This window comes from Lissotriton vulgaris, chromosome 1_2, assembly GCF_964263255.1.
Source record: "Lissotriton vulgaris chromosome 1_2, aLisVul1.2, whole genome shotgun sequence".
In the NCBI taxonomy this organism is placed as follows: domain Eukaryota; kingdom Metazoa; phylum Chordata; class Amphibia; order Caudata; family Salamandridae; genus Lissotriton; species Lissotriton vulgaris.
Window position 1 is genome coordinate 269,719,082 of NC_141686.1, and position 7,476 is coordinate 269,726,557.

A 7,476-nucleotide genomic window follows, 5' to 3' on the forward strand; every position below is an offset into this window, starting at 1 on the left:
ACACACAGCAGGACTACCAAGGGACATGTTCTTCAAATGGAGCTTTAAATAGTTGCAAATGTGCATGTGTAGTAAAATACTAATGTCATATGAGTGTATTGCACATATGTGAGGAGAATGCATTCAGGGGCGTAGCTTGGTCAGTAAGACTGAGGGGTTGTGAGCTTCAGAATTCCCAACAATCACGCGGGTTAAAATACATTATATCACATGAGAAGCAAAGCTGGAAGGAGGCCTTAAGCGTTAGTAGGAAAGGAGAGGAGTGCGGATTGTGAGGGGTACTTATAACTCAATATTTGGTAAAATAACAGTTTTTAGACCTTTAAAACAGAGACAAGAGTGTATGTGTTTTTGTTTGCATGTGCATGTAAATATCCCAAGTAAAATCCGGCAAACATCTCACCATACCCAACTTAAAACACCTCAACCTAACTATTTACTACAGAATACATTTACAGAACCCCCCTCTGAAGCTGCAACGCTGGATGTATTATATATGGTTTGTTAAGCACTAAAACACAAGAGGCGTTTGTTAGAACTGGGTCTTCTCATTGTCAGAGTACGCACTCTGTCCAAGAAGGAACCACCTTCGGGAGCCTGCTGCCCCACCCGCCGCAGGAAGACTTTGGCCGCCGCGTCCGCCATCGATACCGAGATGAAATCTGGATTGGTTTGAATATGCGCTTTTGAGCGCCTTTTCCCATGGATACTGGACCGATATATTCCATGAATTTCCGTGTATTTTAAAACTGTCACATGCTGGAGCCTGAGGAGCTCACCCTTCTTTTGCACCTACAATATCATATGGATCTAGTGTGTTGAGCTGATCTCAACTAACTTTCTCTATTACAGATGCCCCATGTCAAGGTGTTTATTTCCTTGTGTCCCACATTTGACCTGGTCGCCCTGATGAAGGTGTGACCCACATTGGGTTAGACACCGAAACGCGCGTTGGCGCTGTAGAACTTCATGCCTCCATATATTTCTACCGCCCACTACAGAGAGGACGCACAATAGTTTACTGCTAATGTTGATTGTTTGTATAGGACCATGAATTGCGTTGGATCTTTGGCCACGTTTCTTACGATGAATTGCTCTTGAGTGGTTAGAGTGTATGAGTATGTGTGAATTTGTGGATGTGAGTTTGTTCTGAGAGTATGAATGTGGGACCTTATTTATATGTTCTGTTTGCTCTAATGAAATTATGTCATATGTTATTGTTTTCAAACCCTGATAAAATATTGTAAATACTAAGAATAAAAAATATATATATTTTCTCCTTAAAATATTACTCCTCTCTTTTGGGGGAATTTGTAGTGATGTTCTAATATACTAGTGACCTCACGAGCACCCCGATATCATTTTTAGACAGGTTGCGTCCTTTTTGACTGTTAATGGTTCTTTTTCCCCTGTCCGACCTGTCTACTATCCGCCCTCAGGGGCCCCCTCTGTTTTCGTGGAACCACCACTCTAGTCAGGGTAAGCTAGATACACACTAATAGGTAACCTGTGCTCACTCTCAGGTAGCTTGGCACAGAGTAGTCAGACATATCTAAAGAGGCAATGTGTAAATTATTTGGGCAAAACACACACACACACACACACACAGTAACACAACGAAAACACCACGAAAATTCACCACGCAGGCTTAGGAAAATAGATTACATTTTCATGAGTAAAACAAGACCAAAACAAAAACAAATCCAATTAGTAGAACCAGAGTTATGACTTTTTAAGAATAAATCAAGTAGTGCTTTGAAGAAAATAGCGCTAAGGGGTTACTTGAGGTCGCTCTGGTGAATCCAAAGTTCAGGCCGACCCCAATGGAGGGCAGGCCACCTATAGGACTCACGCAGGTCCCACTGAAAAAGTACCTTGGAATCTTGGATGGATCTAGCTTTGACATTGAATACTCAATGCGTCGGTTCAGATTCATGCAGACGATGAAGGCTTCGTTGATGAACCCATTTATGATGCAGGCACTGCTTCATTGTTGATCCGCGCTGTCCACCATTATTGAGTCGTGCAGTCCACCAAAGCAATGTTATCGATCAGCTGCTGTGCCGAAGGGCAATGCATCAGTTCTGATATGTGCAAGGTCGTCCCTGTATCGATTTTTATGGTTCTGTACATCAGAAGTCACCTTTTAAGGGCCCAGGACTGGATTGGCACCACTTGGCAGGGCAGGACTCACAGATGGCAGATGCTGTTGCAAGGTTAAAGGAAGTCTTTGATAACCCTGAGACTTCAGACCAGGGGTAAGCCATCAAGCCCCTGGAGTCACACTGGGTTCAGCTGAGATGAGTCCAGTCCTTGTCCTCGGCAGGGCAGATTTCAGCAGACAGCAGGGCCGAAAGCAGAAAGCAGAAAAGCGGTTCTTCCAGCGCAGCAGTCAAGCAGATTGGCAATGCTTGTAGCACAACAGTCTTTACTCCTGGCAGAGTTCTTCACAGGTCCAGTAGTGTCCTGATCTACATATGGCTGGGTCTAAATTAGGGTGGCATGATGAGTAAAAGAACAATAGATTTAACCCAGATCTTTTGACTGGAGGTGAATATTTGATTTGTTCCGCATTCTGTCCATCATTTGTTCCATTTGCATTCATCGCCCTAAATGGAAAGGGTATGCCCAGACGTGGGTCTTGGGCTCACTGTGCAACTGGATTCAATCTAGCCTGGCTGATGAGGGGTGATACCCTGAAACCTGTCCCAGGATGCTTGTTTCTAGTACTCGGAGGACCTGGCTTGGCAGTTCAAGTTGGACTATTCCCATGAGAAGCAAAGTCAAGACTGATTTCCATATGGCTGTGTCTAAACTGCGGTGGCATGGGGTGGCATGGTGAGGAAAGGAACAATGAATGTAACCCAGAGCTCTTGACTGGGGGTGAATGTTTGATTTGTTCTGCATTCCGTAAATCATTTGTGTGTCTTTCACTTTCTAAAAGTGGCATTTTTGAAACAGTAAGTTAAATCCAACTTTACCAGTAAAGTGGATTTATCATTACCATTGCAAAGAAATAAAACATGAAGCAGCTAAACCTTTCTAATCAGGAATTACACCCTAAAAATGTATTAAGGAATTCACAATGTTAGCCTATGAGAGGAGTAAGCCTCACAGTAGTGAAAAACAAATTTATCTGTTTGTCACTACTATAACATGCAAAACCTAACAGTACATGTCCTACCTTTTACTTAAACAACACTCTGCCCTGTGTGCTACCTAGGGCATACCTTGAGAGTGAGTTATGTGTAAAGAAAGTGAGTTTAAGGCTTGACAAGTTGTTTAAATGCCAAGTGGAAGTGGCAGTAAACTGCAATGGCAGGTCTGAGACAGGTGCGAATGGCTACTTGTATGTTTGGGGTGACCCTTCAGAGCTGGCCATTTTCCAACAGCCTCCAGTTCAAGTGAATAAATGTGAAATATACTAGCTTCAGGTTTATTTTTCATAAGCACAAAATAAATATGGATACAGACAGATAAAAAGAGCAAAAAATAAATATGAATAATAAAAACAAAGAAGTCTAAAAAATAAATACCATAAAACCAAGAATCCTAGTTCTTCAGCAGCAAAATACACCATTTGCTGAACACATGTATTACAAACTCATGTTACATCTATTTATTTAATGAGCTATGTTTGTCTGGTTATATAGTAGTAGTAAACACTTTATTGCAGCCAGAAGTCCATGAAAATGCATAATAAAAACAGAATACACATACTTAGCAGCAATTGTAACTCAGAGAATGTCGCAATAATTAGGAAACACAATTTGCAGATGTAAAATACATTGAGGGGGAAAAAACTTTCAGATAAAGTTCATCATGACATAGCAACATGTATGTATACATTAAATGTTTAGATGAAGACCTACGGTAATGAAATGCTTGCTATGGTTGAAAATACAGTTGCTAACTAAGTTTATCTAAAGCCACTGCTGAAACTAATTAACACGTTATTGTCAATTTGCACACCTGAGGAACAGGACATCAAAACCAAATAGATTATATGTGCAAATGCATGGTAGCAAAGCAGCATGTGCCTACATAGTAAACAGTTAATTGAAAAAATACTGCAGAGGAAAACCCTCCAAGCTAAAAAATACAGGGGCAGATTTACAAGCCACCTGCGCCACCAATGCGTCACTTTTTGTGACGCACTGTTGGCGTATTTGACTGCTCCATATTTACAAGGACAGGAAAAGCCACCCTGTGTGGCTTTTCCTGTCCTTGTAAATATGGCTCCTTTATACACACACAGCACTTTGCATGAAAAGGGCGTTCCATTGGTGTTTCTGTGGATGTTTCCACGCAACACCCATGGAACGAGACACATTTCCAGATTTACGAGGAATCGTAAATCTGGAAATGCATGTCAATGCTACGACTCCCTATGAGAGGTGTAGGGAGGCGCAATGACGATTGTTTACATTTCTCCTCGTTTTTTTCCTCTTTCAATGCGTGCTGTCTTCTACAGCACACATTAAAAGAGGAAAATACCTGGAATGATTGTTTTTGTGCGGTAAGGTGCCCCTTCCTCCACAAAAACAATCTCCCCACGACGCAGGCATCCTTCCACCATGGTGCTAGTGTGCCTGCGCCGGCGCATGGCTGCAGTTTGTGCGCCAGTGCAGGGGAAAGCACAGAGATGCGACATATTCTTGTAAATATTTTTCATCCCTGTGCTTTGAAAGTGACTGAGTGCGGCGCAACCAAATGGCTTGCGGAATGCTCTGAGTCATTGTAAATCTGCCCCACAGTTACTAACTAAATTTATCTAAAGCATTCCATGAAAAAAAAATGAAACTAGTGAAGACGTTATTGTAAATTTGCAGACCTTGGAACCAGAAAATTGAAACTGAATACGTTGAGTGTTTAAGTGAAAAGAAAAAAGGGGGAGGGCAAAAACCTCTGTTAAAGGTCCGCTATGTGCTCCCACAGTTATGGTAATTAAATATATATAATTTTGCACAACAATTTGGAAAAGACAAGGATTGGAGACCAACCTGTCCGCCTTCAGGGGTGGCAAAGGGATAGAACTTGATTACCTCAACTAGACAGTAAGATTCTGGTCTGTCTGTATGCCAGCTGTCTACATAGATATAAATATCTGTCTACATGTATCTCTTTATCATTCTGGTTATAGTGGGATATAATCTATAGGAAATGTGTTTATTAAACTATTGGATTTAAATATTGTTATAATGCCATTAAAATGATAACCTAAAATAGTGTTTGATTTCGGGATGACTGTGATATGAAATTACATTCTTGGCTTCACTGTGTAATATAAAATATGCAGCACGTATGTTTATTTTTTTATCAGACCCGGAGGTATCGGAGCTCTTTACAGTATATAGGGGAGAAAAACACATAAAAGAGGCACAAGAAAGCCTAAGTGGTAAAAAGTTCCCGAGTGCTGTCCGTTCGAGGAGCACATTGAGGTATAGCGGTTCAGAGGAAGTTTCGATGCGTGGGTAAAGTCCTAAGCTCAGTCCCCCTTCGGGAGTGGAGAAGTGTAGGGGGTTAGGGGGCGTGGATGAGGTGGGGGGAGATGGAGCAATTGCCTGTTGGCAGTAGGGTGTCGGCTTGTGCGCTTCGGAATTCAGTTTGGGAAGGCACGGTTGAGGTATAAGGCTTTTAAGAGTCTTTTGAATTTTATTTTGTGAAGGAGGGATTAGTTCTGATGTTAACCGGGATGGAGTTCGAGATTTTGGGTGCGTTTCCTGCAAAGGAACGAGCTGCAGTTTTTTGCTTGCGTGTTTTCAGAGGGATTCGTAGGGTGTTGGAGCTTCTAAGGTTTCTTGACTGGCCAGCTTTCTTGAGCTTGGAGGCCAGGTATTCCGGTTTCCCTGTGTGTAAGGCTTTGTGTGTAAGGCAGGCAGTTCTGAAGCTGGTACACATTTCTACTGGGAGCCATTTTAGTTCTCTAAGTGCGGGAGATTGGTGGTCGTATTGTTTGACTCCGGTGGCCATTCTGGCAGCAGCATTGAAAGTTGTTTTGAGTAGGGCTAGGCGGGAGAGAGCTGTACCAGAGAGAACTGCATTCCCATAGTCCAGTCTAGATAACACCAGTGATTGGGTGGCATGCTTGAGGTCCATGGGCGGGATGAAAGGTTTAATTTTGTTGAGGAGCTTCAGATTAAGGAAGGCACTCTTGGCAGAGGTCTTAATGTGGTTGGTCATGGTTAGTTTTTGGTCAAGGGTGATTCCTAGAGATTTAATTGAGTTAGCCAGGGTGAGATTGCCGTTGACAGCATCCATAGCTTTCAGCCACTCTTTGATTTGCGGGTTTTTATCTTTGTTGGAGATGAGGAGGATTTCGGGTTTTTCTTGATTGAGTTTAAGGTGGTTTGTTGCAAGCCATTGTTGAACTTCTTTGAAAGTGTTATTGAGTCTTAGAATGTCATTAATGGAGGAGGTTTCCAGGTAGATCTGGGTGTCGTCAGCATATAGGTGGAAGGGTATGTTTGCTTTTTTTAGGATGGTTGTGAGTCATTCCATGTATATGTTGAACAGCTAAGGGGAGAGTACTGAACTTTGGGGGACACCTCTGTTGACGGGGAGTCGGTCGGATGTAAAGGATTTGATTTTTATCCTTTAGGAGCAACCGTGAAAGAAGGAAGAGAACCATTGAAGGACCATCTAGTCTCAGTAGGACTTGTGTTACAGGAAGACACCTGGGCTCCTGACTGGACAACGCAACTATATTACACGGGTAACTGTCATCTGTGATGGGATGGTAGAGAGGCCCCCACTCCATACTCTGGAGGTAGGCTTCCTTCCAGCTGATAGGGAGTATACCTACTGCTGTTTCACCTATGCTTATTATAGTTTGGAGTAAAAGTGCCCCCCAACCTATCCGCACTCCACCATTCCACACTCTGTTGGGAGATGTTGACCCCCCACCCTGCTTGTTGGCAGGGAGCCCCTCTCTGCCCCTGCGGCCATTCTTTCATAGGGCACACCTGATGTGTGTCCTACCTTCTATCAGTCCCTCCACCACTACCCAACCTCTGTAAAAAGATGTGCCCTCTCTACCCAGGTGTAGTTGGATCTCACACCCTGCCACCCCCTCCCCTGCTCATTCTGTGCTGGAGGGTGGAGTACCTCCATGCCCCCGACCCCATCCCGGTTTCACCACTGCCATTCTGTGCCAGAAATTGGTGGCGGATGTCCCACCTGGCTTTTAACCCATCGCTACCTCCCTGTACTCACTAGAGAGATGATGCCTCCACCCCCTGCCTGGCACTAGTGCCTTCCCTGGCTCCTCTGATATTTGAAATGCCCTATTAGGCTCCTACATCACATACCTTTACCTACAGTGTCAAGAAGTGGTACCCCTATGGCCCCCCTGGCAGGAAGGTATTCTCGGCCAGTGTTGCCCTTTCACCTTTGACCGTTCTACCAAGCATATGGCTCCTGCCACATCAATACCTCACCATAGTTGGCAAAGAGGTAGTGAGGAGGTACCTTATC